Genomic DNA, 11520 nt, shown 5'->3' with positions numbered 1-11520 from the left:
AAGCATCTTCTTGTACAACAGTCTCTAAGCCTTGTAAAACTGAGGTCATTTGATCTTAGGGAAGTACTCAAACTACCAGTTCTCTAATACTGTTAACTATAAAAGAATGTCTCTAAATTATTAATTCTGTCATTACGCAGAGGGTGGCAGCCTGTTGGTCTTGGTCTTCTCTTGTCATGGTGAGACTTGGCAGGCAAGTTCTTCCCAACAAGATTCACATACATAGCTTCCCTCCCCACTCAAAGTTGTGCAGAAGAAGGGAAGTTCTTCATGAGCAAAGATAATCTTCTCCTATGAAGAAACAGTGGTGATGGTGGGAGATAAAGACAGATTGACAGGCCTGGACCACCGGCTAGTGTGATGGTCATGTGTTTAGGCTGCGTTTTTAGATGTGGTCAGGCTTAATGGTCTGTGGTTGCTTTGCTGTTATTTTTGTTTCTTGGCCAAGGACCAGCTTCTTTCTGCTTAGACAAAAGTCCTGCTACTGCAACTACATGCTGCTGAGGAGGAGAGAAGAAAGGGGGGCTTTGTTTTGTTCTGTGGAGAGTGGCATGCTTTTCCTAGCCGCCAGTGTTATTCTGTTTGCTCAGTCTGAGTTGCAATTTTGTAATGGTTTGTTGGAACAGAGTAGGTCAGTCAGTATATGAACTGTTCTGCATATTGGCCAAGTATAAACTCAATGTATTAAAACAGTCTCGCAGATATGAGGGTCCAAGGTCTGTGATAGCCAATACATTAAATTGAACCTGGTAACTGATGGGCAGCCAGAGGAGTGATTGCAGAATAGGAGTAATATGCATTTCCCAAAAGCTCAGTATTTCAAAATGATTTGAGTAAGGATTGGAAAAGTGGCGTAAATATTAGGAACAGAAAAGATAGCGGAGGCGGACCTAGGAATCCCTGAGGGGGAAGCCGAGGCTGAAGACTAAACTTCCTGAGGTATTAGTTCTCTACAGGCAGGGTGATTGTTTTTAGTAGGAGCAGATTCAAACACGCTGCATCCCATTTGCAGCCTGGAATGGTACAGTCCAGGAGAAGCACTAGCACTTAATCCTTCTGAAGCAATATTCCCTCAAAAAATATGTCATAATCTTTCCCTGGAGCTTCCTGACTTGGCTGTAGGGTTTCCAGGCCCCTCTTCACCACCGACGGGAGGTTTTAGGGGTGGAACCTGAGGAGGGCAGGGTTGGGGAGGGAAGGGAAGGGACTTCAATGCCATAGAGTTCAATTGCCAAAGTGGCCATTTTCTCTAGGTGAACTAATCTCTATCAGCGGGAGATCAGTTGTAATAGCAGGAGATCTCCAGCTAGTACCTGGAGGTTGGCAACCCTACTAGGCTGGGGCATTCCAGTATGGTCTGTGGGAACATCACAGCAGAGCAGCCTCTTCCCCCACCATCTTCTGCAAACACTCAGCCACGAACGGAAAGGAAAACGGCTTTTATCGTAGCATAATTGATGGTGTCACTTCCTCGGCTATCCTGCCTGCCAGGTGACGAGAGATCACCAGGCTGTCCCCAGTAATGTCATGTAGACACACAAAGCTGGGATTAACATCAAAAGGTTCCCGGGCTGGGCTCAGGGTGGCAGGCCTGCCCTTCAAAGCATTCTTCAAACGGGCTGAAAATGTGCTAACAAGGCATGAAAAGGGGCCTACTGAGACAAAAAGAAAATAGGAAGCGGGGGAAGATGAGCTGGATTATTTTCAAAGGCAGGAGTGCTGATGTGAGGGCTGAGGGATAAAGCAGCAATACCACCTCAGGCTGCGGACTTGATGGGGTTTTTATTTGTGTCCAACAGGCACTGCCTTGATTATAGCCCACCTCCCCCCGCCCCAAAGAAAAGAAAAGATATAAGGTGCTAGATGATTCAGGATGTAATATGTTGCCCCAAGAGAGGACAAAAGAAACAATTTTCCAGTACAGTGACACAGAGGCTGCCATTGGCAGGGCGATTTGTTGATCATGAATGGTGTGGGCAAATTAATTTGTCCAGCTGAGGTGGGATTGATGAGTTATTGCTGTCTCATTGGAGAAAACCTAGAGCATTTTAGCAGGATTGTTTAATATCATCATTATCTATTAACAGAAATGCCTAAAATACAATAGTAATCACTCAGTGCTTTCAGCCTTGAATACGGTTGTAGTGTTCTGGGGTTATTCTGTGGCGGTAGCAAACGGAAAGCAAAGGAAGAAGATCCCAAGATCATTTGGGTGTTTCTGACTGAATTATGTAGGGCTGTTCTGTAAAGGAGGATTGGGAATATGTTGGCAAAATGTTGGGGGTGGGGGCACTTGATAGGGCTGCCAACTCCAAACTGGGAAATTCCTGGAGATTTGGAGGATGAAGCCTGAGGAGGTCGTGGTTTGGGGAGGGGCCTCAGGTATAATCCCATACAGTCTACTCTCAAAAACAGCCATTTTCTCCAGGGCAACCAATCTCCGTAGTCTGGAAATCAGTTGTAATTCTGGGAGATCACCAGGCCCCGCCTGGAAGTTGGTGAGCCTACTTGATGACCTTCTGGGCTTTTCTGTATTTGTGATTTAAGGATACGATCATGATATTTGAGATAAGCAGCAGTGCAAATAAATAAAGGAGTGGTGGTTATTTTGCCTGAGCAGAGACTTGAATGCCAAATGTAATGCAAACCCAAAGCGACCTGCAAATGACCCAAGAGACTGAGCAAAGGAGTATGACTAATATATCCTCCCTTACCTAGCTGAGAGAGACTGATGTGAGCATATAGTCCTAAACAGAGTTACACCATTGTAAATGTCTTGCAGTCAACTGGCTTAGAAGGATGTAAATCAGGTTGGAATTGCAATGTAAATCAAGGATAAATCCACAAGCATCCTTGATTGTGGCAAGAACACTTTGGGCAGCCCATTCCTGAAGTGGGGGGCAAAGCTCCTTAGGAGCCAGTGTGAACCTGTGCCGGCGTAGGTGCCACATTATCACGGAATAAGGTGGCATCTACACTGGCACAGGGGCAAACATGCAGGTGTCTGGGAGAGAAAGCCCGAACCCAAGTTGGGGGGGTGTTCCCAGGGGTGGAGCTGCCTTTGGGCACTTTCCCAACCCCGTTTCCCCCAGGAATGCCCTCTTGAGCTGCAGTGGGGCGGCACCACTTTTTTGGTGGCACAACCTTGCTTTGTTCAATGGGACATTTCCCCCCTTTTTAGTATTTTTATTTTTTAAACCTCTCTGTCTCCGTGACGGCCTGGAAGCCTCTGAGGAGGCGTGGTTCCACCACTCCCGGCTGCCACGGATCTACCCTCCTTCAGGATCGCGCTCTAATTTTGAAGTTGATACTCCCATAAGAACCTACCCATCCACTCCGGATTTCTCCAGAGGCCCTGCTTCAGGTGCCCCCTACATCTGAGGCTAAACCTGTGGCAACACAAGAAAAAGCCTTTCTCCGTCATGGTATCCAGTCTCTGGCACTGCCTTCCCCAGGGAGATTCATCTGTCTCCCTATATTGTTGTCTTCCACCAGCAGGTGAAGATTTTTTGTTTTATTTGGTGTTCCACCACGGCTACAGACCTTCCTCCCTGCTCGTGGTATTATGTGTGTTTATACGTTTTATTGAGTTGTTTATATATCTTATATTTACTTTATTTTAAATGCTGCTTAAAATGTCTCAATTGTTTTCACGTTGAATTGTTTTAATGTTTGCCGTCTTGGGGATCCGATTTTGTGTAGAAAGATGGCACAGAAATGTTTTAAACAAAGAAGCTCTTCTGCTTTAGTAAGGATGGCTTTGGAAAATCTGAAATTGACACACAGCACAGCTGAACAGTGAAAGGTTGAAAAAGGCTCAGACTGTAGGTTTGATCGTATTTTAGGAGGGAAGACTATTCCAGTGCTCATTACAGTTCCCTATGTGAGGAAATGCTTCTTTAGTTGTTCTATCACACACTCATCGTTTGAATGGGCACTTCAGCACATCTGCACAATAAAGTGAATATACAGAATTCTTCACCTCATCATCGTGGAATCAATTGCTTCGCACATGTGATGGTTGAAAGACCGTACGTACCATAACGTGCAACTGATTCCTCTGAAGTTATGATGTCAGAGGGGCTAATACTGGAATGTGTGAACCAGCTCTCAGAAACACAAGCAGCATAGGAGAAATCTCAGGAATGTTTCTCCCAGAGAGTTCTCCAATCCCTTGCAATTCTGGTCCCTCTTTGTGTGCCCCCTAACCACCTCCTTCCTCCTAGCCATCTTCCAATACCAATCACCAACATCCAGTTCCACTTAAATTGTGGCTGTGGCAGGCAGGCCAATACATAAAGGGCCTCTCCTCCAGTCTTTTCCTCTCTCTTGATGCTGTAGATGCAGTTTGGGCAGCATCTGAGCTGATGAGGTACAGTGCATCCTGGGAAATGTAGTCCTCAGTGTGTCTGGTATCAGCCATATCTAGAGAAGTGGAATTGGAGGGAGGAGAACAGATGGAGGGCAGTTCTTCTCTTGCTCAGATATACCATCTGAGCCAGAAAAGAACTCAGAGCTGTAATGCTCACCTTTATATCGAAGGATATATACATATATATCTGAATGCCTCAAAGGGGATTCAGTGTGTTTCTCATTTCTGCACTGAGATGTGTGGTTACAGATGCAGGGAGAGATCTAGAAACCCACCCCATCAGAAAGACTCTGAGAGACATCCTGATATGTGATAGAATGCAGATGCATTAGCATCCTCACACTTGAACTTTTGTCATTACAGATGAGTTTGTGAAGCCAGTAGGGTTGCCAACCTCCAGGTACTAGCTGGAGATCTCCTGCTCTTACAACTGATCTCCAGCCGATAGAGATCAGTTCACCTGCAGAAAATGACTGCTTTGGCAATTGAATTTTATGTCATTGAAGTTCCTCCCCTCCCAAACCTCACCCTCTTCAAGCTCCTGCCCAAAAACCTCCCACCGGTGGCAAAGAGGGACCTGGCAAACCTAGAAGCCAGGCTAGCCCTGGCACTACTAATTCAAGAATTTATCACTTATATTTGGAGCACAAAATATGACATTATAGCTTTGGTTTACTTCCCCCCCACCACCAAGTTTTGTATAGTGGGAAAAACGCAAACCCAAACCCAGCATTTGGTCCCTAGGGTTGCCAGGTCCCTCTTTGCCAGGTCCCCAGCTGAGGCGTCCGTGATTACAAGGAAGGCACACTCCTTTGCTACACAAATGAACTCTCAAGCATACGGAAGACTTGGAAGCTTGAAAAAATCGTTATGAAATGGGAATTTACCGGAACCCCATTGCATCTTTATTATTCCGTTGCTTTTGTATCACTAAATGCTTTGCGTTTATTGTACATTGTGATAATTGACCCGTTGGTCTTGCACCTATTTTTTGTCAACCGTGGTTGTTTACCTTTTGGTTGTTTCAATACACTTTGTTAGCAAATTCCAATTTGGGCATTTATGTGCCTTAGTTTGGCTTTTTGTCCTTTTGCTATTTTGTTTGAATTCAACTACCTGGCAGTTGGCAACCCTATTGGTCCCTGAGAAATGGATTTAATAATTAAAAAAAATATTTTTTATGGGATTTCTACTGCTGCTATTCTTTACCATTTATTTGGTACCATTAAAGGTTGGACACCAGGGTCGCCATAAGTTGGCTGCAACTTGAAGGCACTTTACACACACACACCATACAGAACACAAGCAGCCCCCATACAGCACAGCCCATTGTTTCCAGCCTTGTTCCAGCAACTACTCCTGACCTTGCTCTTGGTCCCAGCTCAATTCCTACTGTTCAGTCCTGGCTGTGGTTCCTGCCACCGGTTAATCTCTTGGCGCCTTGCCTTCTAGACTCCGTCTTTCATTTCTTGTCTCTTGGCTACCGCCCCATCAGTGACTCCTGCCCCCTCTGCTCTGGCTTGATTTCTCAGCGTCTAATTGCCAAGCCTCTCTTTCAACTCTGGCTGGCTTCAGCAGCCTCTCCCTGATGGGCCTTGACAAATGCTTTCTTCACACACAGATTTGGCCGCTAGGTGTTTCTGCTTTGCTCCTATGTCGTCATCACGCTGGCTTGCCAGATTTCTTCCCATAAACTGGATCAGAGGATGCCTAGGCCCAAAAATTCAGCTGAAACGCAGCGACGGAGGTGAAAGGAAGCTCCTGAACGGTGACATGGCATTTTCAAGGCACAGAAAAGCAGCGCTGTGCTTGAAGGTTAGCATGGAGTCTTGGATAAAACCTACAAAGCAAGCCCTGCACCAAAGAAGGCAAGCTGGATAATAGGGTGGCCCAGCTGTGAAAACAAAGCTGTGTTAGCTAATCTGGCTCTAGGCTTGGGTCATTTAGTAATGCCAAAAATTCCTTTCTGCTCATGCAGACGCATTTTGAATAGCCAAGAAATGTGCAGTAGAATCTCCCCCCTTACCTCTGAGTTTCACCCACTTAATAGAGCTATAAAGAAGACTTTTAAGAGCACAGAGCTTGAATTCCTTCTGAATGAGGATCCAAGTCCTGTGGCTTTCTATGGATGATTAGTTCTTGGCACCAACAGGCACAGTTTCTCCATGCATATTGTACACTTAAGCTACAGGTTTTCAGAAACTGCTCTCTCTGCACTGGTGATGGCAGATATAGTCCCCCCAGCTTCTTTCTCTTCCCTGACAGCAGATCAGCACCAGTGCTGCTTTTCTACCAGGGTCCCCAACCTTTTTGAGCCTGACACATTTGGAATTCTGACCCGGCATGGTAGGCGCAGCAACAGAATGGCTGCCACAAAAAGGCTGCCTCAGAAGGCGGAGCCAGCCACAAAATGATTGCCGCAGCTTAACTTCCCAAACACAGTGTAGATCCTTATGTTGTGCTGGCAGCTGCAACATTTTTAAAAAATCTGCATAGCCAATCAAACCTCCAGTAGTCAATCAGAAGCCTTCCTAGGCAACAGCCCTACTTGACCCATCCCCTTCCTAAAAAGACTTGGCAGGCACCAGAAAAGGTGTTCGGCAGGCATCTTGTTGCCCACAGGCACCATGTTGGGGACTTATCGGCTATAAAATATCACTGGATCTCTTATCCTTAGAAATATGTAACCTAATGGTTTTGTAACCATTTGAGATGCCTGAATTCTCAAGATAGCAGCCCGTTAGGGAGCTCCAAATTAATCATAGGAATAGTAAGATTAAGCCTTTGTGGATGAAGCTACTTTTGTAGCGAAAACGCTGGAATACGTCTGGAGCCGCGTTACCATCTGCATCTCCGTCGCCTGAAGATACATTGAAATTGACTAGAAAATCACTCCACGCCTTACATGAACTTTTTTGCACTGATTATCAGCACTTAGCTGATTCTTATCGCCTTTGCTACTTCTTCGCTTTGTAACCTCGGTTGCCTAGCTTGGTTTGCCTATTTATGTTTATTGCAATACAGTGACAGCTTTGCTGTTTGTGCTGCTTGCTATCTTTTGCCTATTGCTTTATTACTTTTGCCTACTACTGATTTATTTATATCAACCTCCAGGTGGTGGCTGGAATTCTCCCGCTATTACAACTTATCTCCAGGTGACAGAAATCAGTTCTCCTGGAGAAAATGGCCGCTTTGGCAATTGGACTCTATGGCATTGAAGTCCCTCCCCTCCCAAAACCCCACCCTCCTCAGGCTCCGCCCCCAAAATCTCCAGGTATTTCCCAAACTGGAGCTGGCAACCCTAGTCACCACCTTCCCAATTTTAGTTCTCCCTGGCTAGTTTGTTTACCGGATCACTGCCTACAATGGACAATTAAATTGGATGACTCTAGATATGGAAATAACAAACTGAAAGGTTTTATTTTCCTGGGGCAGAGCTGGTAACTGATTGCAATAATCTCTTAGTTATAAATTTTATACAGAAATTAGCTGTGAGAGAAACCAGACCAAGTAGGCCTTGGTGAGTGAGACTTCCATAAGACGCAGTAGCAGAAAGTTTCTTTGTAGAAAGTTCAAAAATCTGAACGCATGAAAGCAGAAGCAGGTAAATATAAGATATTCTGAATGAAACCTTACAGGATTCTATCCTAAGTACCAGAAACAGAACTCGACTCATGGAATGGAACACATCCACTTTCCTTCTGCTGCTGTTGCCCATGGAACCCCTTGAAGTTCTGCTTCCGGTGGTCAAGGAGACAAGCGGGAACTGTGCTGAACAGGCCGTGGAGATCTGTATTGGGAGGAAGGAATCAACAAATATTCCTCTCCCCCCTTTTGCTGGTAGAAGAACACCACTCCAAGAAAAACCAATCCAACTAGGATTAGATCCAACCCACAGTACTTACCCTTGGGAACTAAGAAAAAGAATATGCAGTTAGTAGGTTAGCCTAATCTCGTCAGATCTCAGAAGCTAAGCAGGGTCGGCCCTGGTTAGTATTTGGATGGGCAACCTCCAAGGAACACCAGAGTCATCACACAGAGGCAGGCAATGGCAAACCATCTCCAAACGTCTCTTGCCATTAAACCCATGTGGGGTTGTCACAAATCAGCTGAGATTTGACAACACACAAAGGAAAATCTCTCCATGGTCAGCTATAGGAAGTACTGGCATATGCCTTATCACAGACGCTTTATTTGAAGCTTCATCTACATTACTGTTAATAAAAATGCATCAACTGAACCATTCTGGATCCTTTCCTTTTGAGGAGGTTGAGGGATACAGCAGTGTGGCAGCCTTACTTATTAAAAAGCACTTGGCTCATGTAACAGCATCCTTCAATCACTCACTACAGAAAGTTGGACAATGAAGAAGGTTGATTCCTTTAAAATGTGATGTTGGAGGAGAGTTTTATAGATACCGTGGACCACCCAAAAGATAAATAAGTGGGTCAAATCAAGCTTTAACTCTCCCTAGAAGCTAAAGTGACCAAACTGAGGTCATCGTACTTTGGTCACGCTATGAGCAGACAAGAGTCACAGAAAAAGACAATAATGCTAGGAAAAGTTGAAGGAAGGAGGGAAAGAGGAAGACCCAACATGAGAAGGATTGACTCAAAGAAGGAAGTCATGGCCCTCAGTTTGCAAGACCCAAGCAAGGCTGTTAACGATAGTGTGTTTAGGGGCTGTTAATTCACAGGGTCGCCATAATTCAGAAGTGACTTGACAATACTTAGCACACACACAGAACATTTTTACATCTGACACCATTATCTTTTCTCAGCTACAGGCAAATCATCTGTCAAGGCTGTGGGCAGCTTTACCAAAAAAAGATGCTTAAACAAGTACAAAGAGCAACTTGTCCTAGTTCCCCGTGAGGTACGCAAGGCTTGATATTGTAGTCATTAGTCAACATGGCAAATTGAGAACTGCCTCTGCTGATCACATAGCACAAAGTGATCTTAGAGAATCTAGTTAGGGCTGCAGTTCAACAGGCTATATATTATATCAACTGAGGGAGTAGCCTGCCACCTATCTCGGTCAATATGATTGGAATTTAGGCACCATCTTGGGGTTCCTTGGGGTTTATTTTAATTTAGGATTTTGCTGTTTTAAATTTAGAATTTATTGTTAATTTTATTGTTTTAATATTGTTGATGTATTTTAAATGATGTCACCCACCCTGAGCCTGGCTTTGGCTGGGGAAGGCGGGCTACAAATCACAAAAATAAATAAGATACAGAATCTGGGGTCACTAAGGCCCTTCCCTCCTTCGAATATCCCTGTTCTAGTCAGAGTTTAGAAGATTTTGGTCATGCTTAGCTGTTGTCAACAGATACAGCGTGTGACAAGAGATTTTTCTTCTAAGTTTCCTTGCTGTATCCAAGAACTGTGACTGATCGGATTTTGTTACCTGAAAGTCAGATTGTCTTTCAGGCACTGGTAAACTTTGTGGCTCCTTAGATGGTTTCAGCAGAGAGAAGCATAATGAGCTTATAAAATTGTTTCCTCCGTTTGCCATTTGTACAGGGGTCGGGCCTTCGTCTCCCTAGTAAAATTCATTAATTAAGGTGTCCTTTTTGATACTGATGAAATAATAAAGCAGCAACTCATTACAAGCAAAGTGTAGCCATCCTCAGCAAGTCATGTAAATTGCCTTTCAAATGGATTTTCCCCACAATCTGCGCTTTAGAATGACAGCCCTAGAGGCAGATGGTGGATAAATGGCTATGTCAGATATAGCAGAAGAAAAGGCTGGTTTTATCAAAGAGGATTCTGAAATGCGTGGCCAGGAAGTAGACAGCAATCATAATTGTTTCCGCCATACATATGGTAAGGAAACCTTAAGAGTGAAAGTTCGACTGTTTGATATCCTCAAGTACAGACATATCCAGTTAATAACAGTCTACCAATACATCTACCACTGGGAGATAATTTTCTTAGTGGAAAATTGGGCGTGGCTTTTGCTGTTTTCAGCCCAAATTTGGCATCTCACCTGCTTTTAAAAAAACAAGGTCATGGGAAACACATGGATGGAAATTTGCATCGCAGAATGCTCAGAGTGCTGCTGTTTTACATGGGAATGTTATCAATGTTTGCTGTTTGCCATCTGTACCCAGGAAAAGAAATGTGTATATATCCAAATGAACAGATGGCTGTATATATATCCTTACCCTCTTTCTTCCAAATGGTACAATAGGAGAGAGATGCGTTGATTTAAAATGCATCAATCAGTTTTAACATCTGCAGCTCTTTGGATTTCAGTGTGAGCTACTTGGTTAATGATCTATTACTGCATCTCTGCTTGAGTGAAACAAGCTTTTGTTCTGGTGATATCTTTACACCACAGTCCTGCATGCAGGGCAAACGTGTAGCAGAGAATAACAAGTGACTGCTCTTTCTGATGCTGCAAAACAACAGAAATATGGCTGTTAAGTGCAGGAAATAAATAATTCCATGGGTCTGATGTGGTAATTAGCATAACTCACAATGAGATGCTGTTACGTTATTGAGCTGATCCTTCAGTTATTGATTAAAAAAAAACACAACTTACACATTGTATGGGGTAGAGTATCAAAACCAATTCCAGGTAGTTACATAAAAGATCTAATCTGTTTTTGTCAACATTACTGCTCTGTTCACCTAAGAGCTGAGCCTTCCTCCAGGCTAGGACTCCTCTCTTAGCTGAGCCATCAGACCTAAGGGGACCTATGTCTAGGGTTGCTAGGCCCCTCTTCGCCACCGGCGGGAGGTTTTGGGGGCGAAGCCTGAGGAGGGCGGTGTTTTGGGAGGGGAGGGACTTTAGTGCCATAGAGTCCAATTGCCAAACGACCATTTTCTCCAGGGGAACTGATCTCTATTGGCTGGCTGGAGATCAGTTGTAATAGCAGGAGATCTTCAGCCGCCACCTGGAGGTTGGCAACCCTACCTATGTCTATAGAGTGGGTTTCACTGATACTCCCTCCCACAGCACACCCAAAGCTATCTTGAGGCTCCCCTGCCCCCCCCCCTGAAGGCAGTGTGGCAGAAGGCGAAGTGGGCTTCAACATGAGAAGGGAGCAGAAAAATTCCCTTTGTCCCAGTAAGCTCAAGTGTTGGGTTGGATCCCATGACTTCTTTCCCCTAAGGCTTCCTTCAACAAAGATTTCCCC

This window comes from Euleptes europaea, chromosome 6 (assembly GCF_029931775.1).
Source record: "Euleptes europaea isolate rEulEur1 chromosome 6, rEulEur1.hap1, whole genome shotgun sequence".
NCBI lineage: Eukaryota > Metazoa > Chordata > Lepidosauria > Squamata > Sphaerodactylidae > Euleptes > Euleptes europaea.
This window is presented reverse-complemented; position numbering follows the sequence as displayed.